Genomic DNA, 16,592 nt, shown 5'->3' with positions numbered 1-16,592 from the left:
TCATTCAAAAGATATGTAGTTATCCACAGACCTTTTACAGCAGTTCAGACAGATAGTCTTCATATGTATTCCTGAAAAAAAAAAATTCCTTTGGAGACAAAGGGGCACATTAACAATGACCCCAAAAAAAACACTTGAGTCACTATAGCAACAGGTATAAATGTTGTCTCCATCAACTTCAATGTGCTTGAAATGAAGAAAAACAACATGGTGCTCATGGGTGGGATTGTTGTATCATTCATTGAATCTATTGATGGAAAAATGGACATTTCGAGTGAAATAAAACGGATGATGTAAAAGTAAAAAAAAAAAAACTGGAGTTGTCATACACAAGTTAAAAGTCTTGATGGGAATAAATCCTTTCAAAGGCCAACAGCGCCCGATCACAGACAGGGACGAGCCCACTGGAGGTTAGACCAACAACAACCCCATGGCCACGCAACTGTATTAAATCTTAATACTTGGCCTGCTGCGGTCGTTGGAAGTATCCAAAGTCCCATAAATCATTCAATGGAGTAGATGCTCAGCAGATAGACCGCAGTCAGGCCTGTCCTACCTCGCCGATAAATCATTTATCCCAACATCGTTTTCCGCACTGAAGAACCGCCACCGCCGATCGGGAGAAATCACACTTTGACTGAAAAAACCGGAAACCAAACTTCCTACACGTGATTCCGCTTTGGGCTCCGAGAGCTTCTCGCGACTACACTCGTGGGTATGAAATGAAAAAGCCGCACGTTTCTCCCCCCCCTTGCAACTCCGAGAAGTTGAGGCGGGAAGGGGTGAAGCTCCGCGCCTCCACGCGCACCACCGTCTCTTCCTACCTTGATGTCGTCGGAGGAGTACCGGCGGCTGTGCTGCGCCGCTCCCGCGCTCTGGTTCATCCTTCAGCACCTTGGAGAGCTCCGCGTGGGACAAGGGAACGGGGGGCCCAGTCAGTCCCGGCACGATCGATGGCTCCGAGCGCGCGATCACCTCCCTCCCGCGAGCAGTCCCCGGGTCCGACTGGAGCCGCGTCGCGAGGAGTAGTCGGTCCTCCTCCCGTGACACGCGCCGCGTCTCAACCAATGATCCGTCGCGCGTGAAAGGGGGGAGTTAAAAGAGGAGGAAGAAGAAAGAAATTAATTAAGGCCGCTTCGGTTGCGCCAGCTGTGCGTGCCAGCCGGATACTCGTTCATCCAGCGGGGGTGAAACGACGGTAGCGGAGGCGGAGGGTTGGATTTGACCGCATGTGGCAACTCACCGCGCGCACTCTGAAACTCCTGCGCGGAAAAAAGCTAGACGCTCCCCAAGAAGTCCCGACTCTTTCACTTTCGCTGTGGGGGGGGGGGAGGGAGGGGCTCCAGCTGCGGACGCGGGACTTCACATTTGTTTCATCCTGAAATAGGCAAAGATTACATAAGCGAATGACAACGGAGATGTGTTTTACGAGGCTGCTCCACTCGACTCGTACTCAATGTATTTCCACTGGACAAATGGAGAACTTTTCATTGTTTATTTATGTATTTATTTATTTACTTATTTTGTTAAAAGGGACAGCACATATTAATGAACATCACATTTAAATGTCAGATTATAACCATAGGCTAGTTTCCATCTGTAGTCCTTTGGCAGGTTGATGTTTACAGCAGACTTAAGAAAGTAAAAGCACAGATTTGGATGAAGAGTGGAAAAGGAAAGGAACACAATTCATACAACATATAGGTACACAATTAAAACAAGACATGCCCAACATAGCTCATAAAATGACCAGTGCCACAGAGACTGTGTGCAAAAGGAAGAGGCAAATGCCATAAAGCTTTTGTTTGAATAATTTAGGCCAACAAGGGAGAGGGGGAAAATCCATCTGCCACTAATCTATTAAGAAATCACATCAAGGTAAAGATGACATTCAAACAGGAATGCCATCAAATCAAATTTCTGTTGGAACCGTTTAAAATCAAAGTCGCACCGCTCCTTGCTCTTCAAAAAAAAATCAATGCAATGCCCCATCCCATTAACAGCTATTGATGAACTATAAAGCTGTTCAGGGATGTTTGCAACGATCATTGAAAAGCATAATTTACCGCAATCGTTAAGGTCTCTGTACCTCATTCAAAACCTTTGTTTTTAACCAGATTCAAGTGAGGCTGCCTCACTGAAAGAATTCTGCACTGCGGCTCTCAGCAGCACATTTAGCACATTTTTTTTATTCCCTCTGTTTACAGCCTCCTGTTAAAGTGACAGGTTTTACTTCTCTGCTTTGTTGGACCTTCCACACGTCTTCAAAAAACAGGCAGTCCAGGATGGAGGAGGAAAACACCTGGTTTTACGATGTCGTCCCTTTGTGACATCACAAGGGGTATATTCACAGACCCGTTTGTTTTAGTTCTCACTTTAAAAATAATAGTGAGCAGAGTAAGTAAATGATGACACCGATTATCGTTTTTAAAAAATGCTGCTAAAGTGATTTCTACAGAAAAAGACAGCTTTTAAATGCTAATTAGTGTTAATAAGAGTCCAACTCTCAAAGCAAACCAGCAGGTATTCAGCCAGGCGGCAGCATCAAACATTTGAAAATGTATTAAATGAAAATTTGTTGGAGCGACTGTCAAATGAATATCATTTATTTATAGCTAATTTCGTTCGGCATGACAACACGGATTCCTTTCAAGCTGACAGATGGTCCAAACGAACAGAGGATTGCGGTGAGGTGTGACTGTGAGACGGTGGCAAATGGTCTCAACAGCTCACATGCTGTTAGTAAGTAGGAACCTTTACAGTTGTAAAAGTGCATCACCTGTGCTTGGTGTCAGATGCAGAAGGCTTTTAAGATTCCTCAAAGCCCGACTGTTTGGGATCTAATGTCAAGTAGACGTTTGCCGATTAGATGGACAAGAACCCACTGGGAATCCCGCTGAATGATGAATGGAAGTTCAGCGCAAGTGTACTTAAGCGTGCGCTGGAATCACATGAGTCAAAAATGCCAGCATAAGAAAAAATAAATAAATAAACAAACAAACAAGTGCAGTGAAACTCCCTGGGGATGCAACATATTTAGCATGAACGCATATGGTGCTCCAAGTCCAACATCAACATCAGTTCAGTATGTACTGTATGCACTGAGGGCATGATGACCATATTACACTGCAGCTGTGTTTCACCCTTAATATAACCTCAAATGTTAATTACATGTAATAAGTAGGGGAAGCATTTCTCAAAAGCTTTTTTTTTTTTTTTTTAAATACCTTTTTTTAAATTTGTTCCATGTATCCAGCAAAGAAAGAGCCTGTAAGAACTGGCATTTGGAACTGGGCGCTATGGGATCTTTCAGATAGAAGTTAGACATGTTTGGACCAACCTTGAATGAAAGAATGAATGAATGAATGAATAAATGGCACAAAAATTACAAAAGAAAACACTTAAATCAGTCAATGACAGTAGAAATAATATTGACATAGCAGGAAGAAGCATTCGCTCTTAAGCAGCAGGTAGGCTTACAGTCAATTCCTGTATTTCTTGGCTATTAAGGTCAGCATGCAGCAGCTGCTTTCGGTTTTATTTTTCTTAGCCGATTGGTTTGTAAGACTGATGAACGCACAAGATTGCAGAACTGAGACGTCTGCGTTCCAATTGTCTGCGTCTGTGCTCTGGCAGCATAGCACATGGTAACTAGGTTATGTGTGCAATGAGCTCCTCCCCTCTATGGCAGTAGACACCGTGGCTGCCAAACTGACGCAGGTTATTTACTTTTCTCTAAAATATCATGTTTGACAGCTGGTTTGGGATCCTGGGCTCTTAGCAGCAGAAACCCAGTCAGATTTGCGAATTATGTTACCACAAGTGACTTCACTACCGGTGTCACTTCAAATCAATTACGAGCAAAGCTGAGAAGGGGCATTTCTAACTAACGGTGAAGAGTGTAAATAGACCGACACCTTCAACAGTCTCCATTAAAAGTCTTAGTCTTGAACAAAAGCCAGAAACCATTTCAAGAATAAATAGGGGTTTAGTTGTTATGATTGGTAAATGATAGATAACATGCTTGAATTTGAGGAGACTGGTAAGCAGTGTTGGCGAGTAATCTGTTACTAGGTAATCCACTACTGTCATTAAACTACTTTTTCAGTAGCGGAGTAATACAACGGGATTGCTGTGGCAAAACTGGTAATTACATCGTAATTACTTCATCAAGTAACGTTATTACGGGAACAAGACGTTCTCAACTGTTTATCTTTTTTGACTAAAGTAATTAGTATTAAGTAATTGATTACTTATGAAACAAAGTAGTTAAATAAGTAATTTGATTACTTTTTAAGGAGTAATCATGAGTTGGACTACTTTTATGGAGTAAACCCAACAACACTGCTGGTAAGCGATCTCATTTTCTCAATCCATTCAACCTTTCAAGAGCAGATATATTGCAGTTTTTAAAAACGTGAACATACATACACACAACTTTTAGCAATGAACAGAACGTTTCCTTCTGTTTTACCGTTGCGCGTCCCTCCACGGCTGCACAGATGCAGATAAGTTTGAAAAAGCAGCCCTGAATGGGGCGGCTCCTCCGCACGAACAGAGAGGGAGCAGTAAAAGCAAGGGGATATGAGCTGGTTTGGGATGGGGGCTTTGTCTCCATGTGAGAGGCATCATTATTAAGCTCGGCAGTGCTGGCTGAGATTAAGCATCTCTTTTGCAGGGGAAATCTGGCCCGTTACCGCAGCATTAAAAGCTTCAGACACCACAGGACGAAACAAATGCAAAAGTAAAAACATAGCACAATAAATTAAACAAACCAAAAAGAATTCCAATTTGAATAAAAATGAGATGCTGAGCCAGTTTGAAGCCAGTGATCAAGGGGTATTATTTTTATGTATTTTTTTCTTTAATCAGATTTTTCAGCTTCAGTTAGAGGGAGCCAAGAATAAAAGTGGTCATCTTACAGAGTTGAGTTCCAACCAGATAGCCCTGCCAACCTTGAGACAGTATCTAATATAAACAAACACTGGACAGATGCCTTTAATCAAGCAAGTCATCATAATCCAGCACTGGCATAAATGTGCTTCACTAGAGTGGCAGGCTTTGTTCCAACAACAAAACTATTTTTAATTGCAGATCTTGACATTTAAAAGAACTGGCTGTCATGTATTTATAATTACAAACTAACCACATGCATTTGATTTTGCTTATTTTGTATAAGTGCTCTTAATTTGTTTTTCACACTGATCGTATTTGTGAATCACAATGAGTTCATCTTGTGCATGAAATGTGCTCTATATTTAAAGGTTGACTTGACCTACGAGTTTGAAAATAGCAAAAACTTTTTTGCATTGAAGCACACATCCTGTGCAGATGCAGAATGCAATGCAGAAACACAGGCTGTAACTATTCAAATGGTTGATTGAGAACAATGGAATAGCAGCAAAAGACTGTCAGGCAGTTAAAGAAATCAAAATTTCTAATATTTAAGACTGAATAATTAAATGATATTGGACCAAGGACCAAGCCTTGGGGTGCAACTCTGGTCATTTTCATATCATTTGAGTTGGGCAACCTTGACCTTGACACACTGTGTTGTGTCAGCAAGGCAATTAACAAACCATCTGGCTGCGAGATTAGATAATCCAGCATCGCCAAGCCTTCCCTTTAATGTCGAATGGTGCACAGTATCAAAGGAAAGATCAATGAAAAGTGCTGGTTGCCGTTTAACTTGCAAGACTTGGCAATGCCTACAAATAAGAAAGCATCAACATACAAAAAAAGAAATCCAAAAATAATGATTTTTCCAACGTGGGCAAAATAATTTGAGCTTTCAGAAAGCTTTGATTTTCCCAACCGACTTCATGTTTTCCATCAGATCCCTTTTGAAGGTGGGTGAGTGGGGGATGGTGACGGCAGGTGGAGGCGGTGGAGACGCAGCCTCTCAGGTGAAGCTCTCGGGACGTCCTGAAAGTCACAGCGGTTGCAGGGAGGGAGGAGATTGTGTGTGTGTGTGTGTGTGTGTGTGTGTGTGTGTGTGTGTGTGTGTGTGTGTGTGTGTAGGCCCGGAGGAGACTCTTAGCAGCGGGGCGCAACCGGAAGCTGAGCTGCCTCAGCTGGTGTGGGATGAATACACAGTGTTGGAATGGTAGAGGATGGAGAAAACAGAAAATGCGCATGTAGGAAATGATACATGGCTGTTGAATTTGCCTCCGATCAATAAATTCAATACTTGCGCAACAAACACAGACAAGGTTGCAGAGAAGAGGAGCAGCTTATCTGCTCTCGTTAAGAGAGAGCTCGCATTGATTTGGTGAGATTTCATTCACGCTTATGGGCTGTGCACATCCACCGTGGCCTCAGAGACATTCCTGAGCCATCATGTCGTACAAATTGAAAATTGTATTTCTTTACCTGGGGTAGGCGAAACACTTAACAGCTTCTTTTTTTCCATTATTAAAGACATGCACATTGACCTCAGGGACAGTCCAAATACCAGAATGCATGTCATCATGAGCTATAAGACCTATGCAATATATATGTAAGTATTATAGTGTTAAAACAGCAATTCTCTATTTTTACTTTTTTTTTGTGAAACAAAACAAAATAATTTTGCATTAACTTTTCGAACTTCTTCTAAAGCACCAGGCTCATTCATTTTTAAATGGTCAGATGATGTTTCAGCATCTAAAAAATATCTTAAAAAAATAATCTGATTAATCCGGTTTAATTTGTGGGGGGGCAAAAAAAATTTGGAAAGAAGGCAATATATAAACACTTAGCGTTTGTTTATTTAAACCAATTTACTTACAATATATTAACAATCCAAAGTTTTCTTTTCTTCGTGGTGGAAGACGTGAAGATAATTTGACCCTGGAGAAAGTCTGCTGAATTATTCAGCCGAGTAAACACGACTTATCATGTAATAGTTCATTTCAGACATTTTTCGGGGATAGCCACGGGGCAGCTATGCGCCGTAGTCTAGTCTGCCAAATTGAAATGGAGGGGAAGAAGCAAAAGAAAGTTTTCCTGTATAAAGGCAAAGCAAGTGTGATTAAAGAATTATGGTAGTACTTAATTTTCTGACTTGAGTTTTACCCTGACAAGAAACTGGATTCAAATAGTTTTCTGCACAGACTGTGTGTGTGTGTGTGTGCAGTGTGTTTTGTCTACAACAAAAACAAAAAATTAATAGTCGCAAAGTACAGGGTCCACTGCAATGCGTCGCCAGAGATATTTTTTGTCAGTGGGTTGATTGCACTAAAACTTTCAATCAGATTGATGATGGTGACAGATTAATCTGTATTAACGTGAAATGTATTAACTTTGTCAATCCTGTGTTTAAGTATATAAATTCACAACAACACTGTTAATCATTTTCGTCATGGCTTATCGTGATTCTCCAATGAACAAAGCGGGTGATTACTGGGAAACCCTGTTCATCGATCTTTACTAGCTCCTATGTAAAGTAATTATTACCGAGGATCCGGCTTTCTTGGTTCCGAGTTGTGATTGAAAGCAGGAAGCCACTTAAAAACCAGACACAAGAAGTAGCTGCACAACATTAACCTAGCTGCCGCTGAAGGTCAGTGTGGATGCTGCAGTTCAATAAGAACTGGACGATATTTCCAATGTAAAATAAGGATTTTCTCTACTCTTGAGTTTTGAATGGAGTCGCTGTCCTAATTTCCTTTTAAATCCAACAAATTTGGGAAATGCGCCATTTGACGTGTCCAATTAGAACTACTGATGACTTTATCAATAATGTATTTTGTATTTCAGGTCAACCAAGTCCTTATGTCGGTTCTTTAAGTGTGAGGAGTGCCGCTAACATTTTTCATTACAGTTTGAGAGAAAAAAAAAACAAAAAAAACAAAAAACTCATCAAACCCCAGCGACCGCAGCTCCATCTTCCGAGGTCAACATTAATTTCTGCTGTTGTCCTGCTCAGATGAGAAGGTCTGGCTGCTGGCATTTACGTTGCTGAGCCTTCATTACTTGTTGTCACACGAAAAAGAAATTCCTTCAGAGTTTCGCGACTGGGGTCGTGCTCAATCACAGCAGCACCGCGCTGAGTCTCAACTGCTGCTGCGGGGGAGGTGGGGGTTGTTGATAATTAGCTTGAAACATGGCGGGAAGACTTTTCCTGCTCAGAGAGTGGAAGTGCATGACGGACAGCGTTGCGCTAGCTAAACCGTCCGATGATGTCGGCATCGGCGATGTCCTGTCGGCGGAAAACTTTCCTGCAGCAGCTGCAGGATTTCTATCCCTCCTCCCCTCCCCCCCTCCACATCAATAAGTAAAAAGCCCCGCTGAGCACTCGCAGGGGCTCGTTTTTTGGAAGGGGAGGAGACACGTGGCCTTTTTAGATGCACGAAAGGTCGAGCGGCGACGGGCAGATGTGTCACTGTCCGACGGTCGAGCAGCGCAAATGTCAGCGGGGAGCACAGGTCAGCGCGGCGGCGCTGCGATAAACAAGGATGAACAAGGATGAGCTGGAACGCTGCCCTTTACGCCTGCGGAGCCACGACGGGGACACACAGAACCTTTTAAGCAGCTTAGCGGCATTCATGAGCAGTTTCTCAGAAACCCGGCTAAGGGGAGAATTTCCCCCTTTAACAAGAAATGATTTATCCGTGGGGAGGAAAAGATGGTGAAAACCAAGCCAGATACGCAAGATGAGTGACATGAAGACTAATTGTGCAGATTTAGTTTTAGGCTCAATCAGGCACCACCGAGTGACATACAGTGGTTTCCACACAGCTCCTTGCCAAAGTAAGTTCTTGGGTTTTTTTGTTGAATAGAATAGAATATTGTTAAAATTGTAAGAGCGTTTGTTTCCTCTTGGACTTTAAGACCTGACTAATGAGGAACTTGTCGTTGGTCAAGCAGTCCATGACACAATGTAAAAACACAACTTCAGCAAGTCACTGCATGGAACCAAGAATCAATCCCCTCATGTAACCAGATGAGGAGATTGATTAAGATAACAGTCAGCATTATTTTTGTCTGTAATAATATGCCTCTGGGAATTACTAGAAAGGTTGCGTCTAACTAAGGGTTCATGGAAAGTGTATGTATGGCACTGTACCATTTTTCTCTTTGTGATCTGCCACATGATTTCTTTGTTTTCGTTGTTTGTTCTGAAAGTTGTATTTTTGTTGCTGATCAAAATAAATCAAATCAAATCAAATCTAGAACTGGAATGTGGTCAATTTCAAGGTGACATTTTGCATAATGCAGCTACAAGGAATCAGATTGTCCCACTTTTCAAGTCATAATGGAAGAGCACCAGTCATCTTAAATTAACCCTTAAACCTCTTTCGTTGATCTTGAGGTCAGATGGGATTAGAAGAAGACTCGTGTCCCTGAAACTGGACTGGATTTATTTTGGAATCGATTGATGGATTCATTTGAAGAGGTCAACGGAGCTTCCGCTGCTTTGCACGCAAACCTGGTGGTTAGACGGCTCCCAATCAATTTTATGTTGCACTTTGAAACTCGTGCACGACTTGACATTTGGCGAGCGCAGCGCTCAGGAATGCAAGACGGCGCACGTGTCAGCATGAAAGAAATCTTCCCGATGTCTTTCCAGCGTTGTACTAATAGACACTAAAGTGTTTTAATTGCTGCTGATGCATCTCACTTTTTTTTTCTTTTTTTTTTAACACTTTTACATGGATGTCTGATTCCTGGAAGTCGGTGTTTGCTTTGTCCTGGATTTTCCTCGCTCTATCCAGGAAAAGTGAATGTGCCTCCTTTGCAACACCGTTCAAATCCAATCTGTTAAAAACAGATCAGCTGTCTTTTGTGGATGTGCAAAGAGACAATGCCTTCCGCCCCAACAATATGCTTGCGTGTATGCATTCCCGGCCGTGCTGCTCATGCCCACAATGGTGCCAAGTGTACTAATCCCTCTGGGCTCATATAATCTGTGACTGGGGGATAAAGCGGCTGATGTTACATAACAATGTTTTTTTTCTTCTTGAAAACCTCAATTTGGTCCCTCCTGGCCACTAGCTGTCCCTGCTTCTCCTAAAACACAATACATTTCATTTTCACACAAAACATTGTGGATTTTGTCGTCGTCCTCCTGCTGGCTTCATACTTGCTAATTTTAGATCTTTAAAAAGAATTCTAAATTTGCATTCTGAAGGCACCGCCTTCCTTGGGTGATGAGCGCAAGGTTCCGCCCGAGCGAAGCGCCGCTTTGACTTTGTCCACTCAGAAATTCCTTTTAATCTGTCTCAGCCACATCTGCATGCCGCTCCGCCGGCAACTCTGCCACCGCGTGTTGATGCTACGCGTGGGACGATGGTGATCGATTCTTCTTTGATCCGCGTGATGGGATCACTCCCTGCTGATGCCGCCGAGAGTCCTGCGGAGGAGGAAGTTCACACCGTCCCCGGTCAGAGACCAGCATCCCATTAGTGAAAGCTCACCCTTCCTGATGTTGCTGGCCAGAGTGATGCATCGACTCGTTCCCCCACTTAAAGGTCCAGAGTGTAAATTTGGCTTGATTTATGATTTTTATGTTGGTAAAAGCTTTACATTGTCCCCATAAATACATCAATAAAAGTGTATAATCACAGTGCAATAAAAGTAATGGTTTTCCTACCCCGAGAAAACTTCTCATATATTTGAGAATATACATATAGCAAGGGTCTTGCTCCTAGTTCGCTGCCATCTTGTGCAACCATTTTTTAAGGAAGCCCACCTGACGGTGTTCTAAATACGAAACGTACGGTCAAGCTGGCTTCCTTAAAGGTTGAGTTTGTAATATTTGGAGTTTTTGAAGAAGACGAACTGGGAGCAAAACCCTCGATCTGTGTATTTTCTTACATATGAGAACCGTTCTAAGGGTATGAAAACCAAATTACTTTTATTGTAATGCGATTACACACTTTTATTAATGTATTTATGGGCAGTATGTTAAGCTTTTACCAATTAAAAATAAATAAATCATAAATCAAGCCAAATTTTATGGACTGGACCTTTAAGGAGCGTCTCCCTCCTTCACTTCCTTCTCTTTCATCTCCTTCTGTCTCCGAGTTTGTTCTGCAGCTGTCATGTCCTGGTCTTTTTAAGGTCACTGCCTTTCACTCTCCGGGACGAGTGCATGCAATTTGCACCGAGTGACGCAAAATGCTCCTGCAGGCCTGTTTGACAGCCCTCTGTAGTCGCTGGATATATCCCCCTCCCGACTAACCGGCGTGCACAAATGTGCTCACTCCTTTCATCAGCGGCGACCACGTCAGCCGGTGTTTACCAACTCACTGGCAGCAAAGGGATGAGAGGAGCTGCACTCTGCAGCAAATTAGACAAGGTGCGGTTTGCCGAGTTTCCTCACAATTGTTAGCGCTCCTTGTCGCAATTCCATTATTGGACTTTCGCAACTCTGCTGAAGACGTAATGCATTTATGTTGGCCGTTCTGCAGGAGAGTTTGCTCGTCTGGATTGCCTTGGCGTTACGTTGCATTCAAAATGTCTCTGGAATCAAATTTTCAGAGCTGGGAGCGGCGTCAAGAAGTGACAATATTCTTGCTACAACTTGGGCAAAAAGGAGGGTAGATTTCTATATGTAAAACGACACCTAAAAATAAACAGAAATCTGCCACTGGGACCTGGACTAGTACTGCTCGGTCTGGGACCGATAAGAGACACAAAATCATTTTTGAGTTAGTTGGCAATTTTTCACTAACAGTTTTGTCAAACGATAGAACAGGTACCGCCTCTCCATCTTCAGTCTCATTAGATCCTGCAGTACCTTTTCCCAAATGTAGAGGTCCTCTTAAGAAATTCATCAGAATGTTAGCTACTTAGCGCAAGGTGTCCCAGCCTTTAGTCCTTTTGATTGTGAGATTTCAAAATCCAAACAATTGTGAAAACAATATGCTGGTTTGCAGAAGTTGCTGAAGTGATTTCGATGAGAGAACTTTGAGGATTAGAACTAAAGGCTGCGTTCTCCACCTTGTCAGTCATATGGTCCAGGTCATGCACAGTTGAGAGCATTTCCATTCATCTCCTCCCCTCCACCAATTTCACCACTTAAATGCTTTCTCTGCCTTCGCGGGCTAGCTCTTCGATTCACGGTGAATCAGGCCCTTTGACCTTCTCGCCTCCCAGATTGACTCCTCTGCTTCTCTAAAAGTGGTGGTCGATCCAGCCGAAGCGCCAAGATCTAAATCTTCCCCTTTCTCAGATACCTTTCTCACATCACTGTTCCGTTTCAGCACGCAGCTAGGCAGGCCTCTTTTTTTTTTCTCTCCCTCTCTCTCTCCGGCGCGCTCTCCAGGGGGCATCTCGCTTCACCTTTTCATGTGGTTCCCATTAATTATGAAGGAGACGGAGGTCCCTGCAGAGCCAGAGGAGCAGCAGTGGTTGGGGCCAAGAGTGGGAGGGGAGAGCGGTGGAGGGACCGTGCAACCACCTCCAAGAGTAGGTGGTGGTGGTGGGGCTTCGCCTCTGCAGAGCTTCATATCCAGCCCTCCCATCGGACAAACTCGTATTAATTCCTCAGAAAGTCTCGCATTAATGCAATTATGCTCGTTACGGAGCATCAGCAGCCAGCCACTCGTTCTGAGCAGAGGGTGAGTGACGGGGTTTGACCTTGAACGCTCCCTGCAGCAGGAAATGGGGTCGCGTTCCCACTTTTCCTGCCAGTTCTCCGCGGCATTTGGGACAAGGAGGCACTCGGCTGTGACAACGCAGGCGCACGGCCAATGGGAAATGATTAATGCACGGGGCAGTTTAAGACTTTTTGTAATTATAGAACAAATGTGGAGAAAGGGAAACTAAGCCTGCGTGGGGAATACGCCTGTTCGTAGCACATTTTTGATGAATTTGTGAGTCGAACCACAGAGACATTTTTTTTTTACATATAAAACACGCCAAAGGATATTTGATGCCCGTAGTTGAGGACATCCTGCATTATGAGCACAGCGATAGCGGAGGATGAAAAGGAAACCCTGCTGGGAATATGTGGTTGGACATTTAAGTCAGTTATTTCCCTCTCATTACGATAACAATTATTATAGCACAGAGACGCGTCCCAAATTCTCATTCTAATGACCTGCCGAGCTGTCAGGGTGCAACGCGTCAGTTTTGGCTCCCTGCTATCAATTATTTTAATGAAGCTAGCGAGCCAACGGTTCTCATTCGTACCTTCCTCTATTTGATTTAATGAATTTTTATTCGCCAAGATTAATTTCTGGGTACTACTTCCCCTGTCCGTAGGCCTCGGCACAATTACTCAATAATGTTGGATGCTGCTCCTGGTTTAACAAAGCACTGCTTCATTTCAAGTGCCATGTTATTCATGTGAAGCATGCATGTGCTGCCTGCAGAGTTTGAGAATTCACCGAGCTGTTCTAAAGAGAGTTTTGCTGCTTTTGCATTTCACACAGTATGTACTATCCATCATCATTCTTATTGTTATCATAGGATTTTTCCAGTCTAAAGTTATTATTTTAATCATAACAGAAATGATAATGGTTCTGAAGCTTGTTTACTTGCCTCACTGACCAGATAAAATCCTAGTAGAAGGTTTAGACAGGTGTTGTATGAGACCGAATGCAGTTTTGACAGGCACAGAGCAGAGTGAGACGTTAACTGGTATCTCTCTGGCAGGCAAATAGTTCACAAAACAATGACAGGAGACTTGGTCTCCTAAAGTTAAGAGCCCAAGAGACAAACAACACAGATAGTGCAGCAGATAAATGCATATTTCAAGAGAATCATTCAAATTGGCATAGAAGCATGAAATTTGGCACGGATACTCTCCAAGGGCCACTGTTTGGGGGCCCGGGGGGTGCATCTGCATTTCATGCTTCTGTACCGCAGTGAACGTTTTCACTTATCTGCGGCACTAACAGAGTCAAGCAACTCATGGTCAGTGTTAGAAGACTGAGATGATTTACCAGAGGAGGCAGATGAAGCAGGGGAGTCAACGACAGGCGGGATCAGAACCAGGACCGCAGGCGGAACAGTGCAGGACAGTTTCACACAGCAAAGAGGAGTAAGTGTGGAGCTGGTGAGGCTGATTGCAAGGGGATGGGCTGCCCGTGTGCTGATTGGCTGAGTGAGGGCAGGTGTGCTGATTAGCTGAGTGAGGGCAGGTGTGCTGATTAGCTGAGTGAGGGCAGGTGTGCTGATTAGCTGAGTGAGGGCAGGTATGGCGTGTGCCTAGGAGGCAGAGCAGTGGAAGGTCCTGCAGGGAAAGACTGCAGCATAGCCATATATAGATTACAGACATCTGAAACCACTCAAAACAAACAAACAAAAAAAGTATTCACATTTGCAAGACAGCAGCAACTGTCTGGTTTCTATAAAGGGAACATTCAGGGTCCTAAGACAAGAAAGAGATGGACCTAGGGTCAGGATTCCCATGAACTTTGTAAACAATGGCAATGTCAGTGTGGATGCTACAGTGTGGTCAGTTTGATCATATCTGAAGTAGAAAAATGGGTTTTCTCTCCTCTTAAATGGCTACACAGGCTAGCAACCAATAGTAATCCTTAAATTCACCAACTAGCTCAACCGACAGTGGGGAAATCTGAGCTAACCAACCTTTTTTCTTTAAAAGATCCTCTGTTCTCTTGATATACAATACAGGCTCTTTTAAAGATATGTGAATTAAGCCAGCAGTTTGGGCAAGGTTAAAAAAAAAACGCGTACAGCAATTATTCAATTCTAGAATAATCAAGTAAGCATGAGAATCCCCAAAACTGCAGCGTGCAATTTGCATCGGGATTATTTGGATTGGAGGGTGACTTCATTTATTAAAGCTGCCCTTTGTGGATTCTTCATTGGCTAAGTGCATTTGTAATGAGTTGTTGTTTGAGGTTCAGTAAGCAAAACCTATGATGTGTTGGTTGGGCGCCAACGATGTCAGACCCTGAGTGGCTGTTTGGCTTCGAGACAACAGTCCAAATGAATAAATACAGCACTCAATAAGCCCTTCGATGAGAGAAAAGGAAGTAACCGCACATGTCAATAGAACCGTTATTTCACTTAGAGCTGGCAAAAGAAATAGAACTGAAGTAAAGACGCCAAGTTGAGCTGACCAGCTAAAAGTGCCAGTGTTGGGACAATGTAAAAATAATATACAGTGCAGTACAGTAGCTTGTTGTTTGACAGTTGTAGCCGGTAGACTGGCAAGAAGCAGGGCCCTCAATTGAGTTTTGAAATCTCAGCGAACAAGCTGCCAAGATTTTCAACTGTCATGTTTTTAAAGACTGAACTGTATGCCAAGAAAGGTTTCTAATGCTAAGTTAATAAGCACCACACATTCTCAACAAGTGTGTTCTGACAGGATATATGGTGGCCTAAAGCCGACAAAGGCCTTTATTATTATATTTTCACTTTTATTCTGACCTGACTTAAATAATTTTGAATTAAAAAAAATAGCTTTTTGTTTGTATAGATGACACTCCTGAGCAGAGTCCAGTGGCATTAGTGCAAATAAATAGAAACTGTCAAGTTGATCAACAATTTGCATTTTTCTCCATAAAGTAACAGTATTGAAATGAAGGGAATAAGGGCTTTAATTGGAGATTTTTAAGTAACTTTTTCATAGCGTTTGCCTTTGGTGTAAGTATTCACAAAAGAGTTACTTCTTAAATTAAGTAACCTGAAATGGCAATTACTAATTTTCAGTAACTAGCACAACATTGGTGGTGTCTGTAAAGTTTACAGACACACGCACAACAATGTTCTCTTCATTTGCTTCAAGTTAAATTATTTTCACTGCATTTGCGATGCGGCAAAAGCGTTAGCCAATCGGCTCCGACAGCACCCAGGCAATACATCACCAAGTCACATACTGCCGACTCATATGTCGGCTCTACATCATGTCAACAATTTACCCCAGACAAAGTGCCAGGAACCATACTGCACGTCGTCACATATGGAATATGTGTGAGAAATTTGAATTGCGGTATGCAGCACTCCACTTGTTCAAGTTAACGGTGACTTGACACTTAAAAGTCAAGTTGTGGCTTCACGTGGACAATATTGGAACCACAATAGTAATAGCTCTGGCCCTGTAGCACCACGTTAAGTAAGATGCATCCTTCAGGAGATCATTCTTCAGCACAGTGACTATTAACTTGCATGTCTATAGTCTCAGAGTGTTGCACTTGTTTATTTAGAGTGTCCACTTCACCCTCTAAAAGACCTACACTGCTCCTCCTCCGACTCTTATCTTCATCACCCACCCTCCTCGGGCTTCCGCTGGCTTGTTATCGCAGCGTTTAGACTCTCCACTTTCATCCCTAACTTCACTTTTATGTCCGTGAAAATACTCCAAAGTCAAAAACAGCAATTAACTGTAATGATCGCTTCTATCCAAAGTGAGCCAGAGTGAGTCCGTAGAAGGTTAAAATACTGTTACGGACGGGTTGCGGGCTGGTGCCTCTGGCCGAAGGCGGGTTTTTATTATGCTTGTTTAATTATTAACCGCACTGAGCAAATTCTGGTAGATGAAGAAATATGATCACTCTCTGAGGAGCATTCATGCAGCGCTGGACTGATGATGAGGACTTCAAGTCATCCGTCGTTCGAGCCGCTCAACACTTCATGCGAGCGTCGTCACATTTTATGTTTATCCAATTCCATTACAGCGTGTTGGCCCA

At 43.0% G+C, this 16,592-nt stretch overlaps 1 long non-coding RNA gene across 1 annotated transcript; it reads right to left on the bottom strand.

The window, feature by feature from the left end:
- Positions 1-839: 839 nt before the first annotated feature.
- On the bottom strand, positions 840-13,962 carry LOC142891287 (uncharacterized). The gene is made up of 3 exons (XR_012927252.1): positions 13,878-13,962; positions 1,244-1,378; positions 840-1,059 (listed from the first exon to the last, which is right to left on the bottom strand). It is a non-coding gene; the product is annotated as an uncharacterized LOC142891287 (long non-coding RNA).
- Between the last annotated feature and the right edge of the window lie 2,630 nt (positions 13,963-16,592).

Source organism: Nelusetta ayraudi, unplaced genomic scaffold, assembly GCF_046127955.1.
Source record: "Nelusetta ayraudi isolate G7.1 ecotype Tasmania unplaced genomic scaffold, CSIRO-AGI_Nayr_v1 ptg000031l, whole genome shotgun sequence".
Classification (NCBI taxonomy): Eukaryota; Metazoa; Chordata; class Actinopteri; order Tetraodontiformes; family Monacanthidae; genus Nelusetta; species Nelusetta ayraudi.
This window is presented reverse-complemented; position numbering and strand designations above follow the sequence as displayed.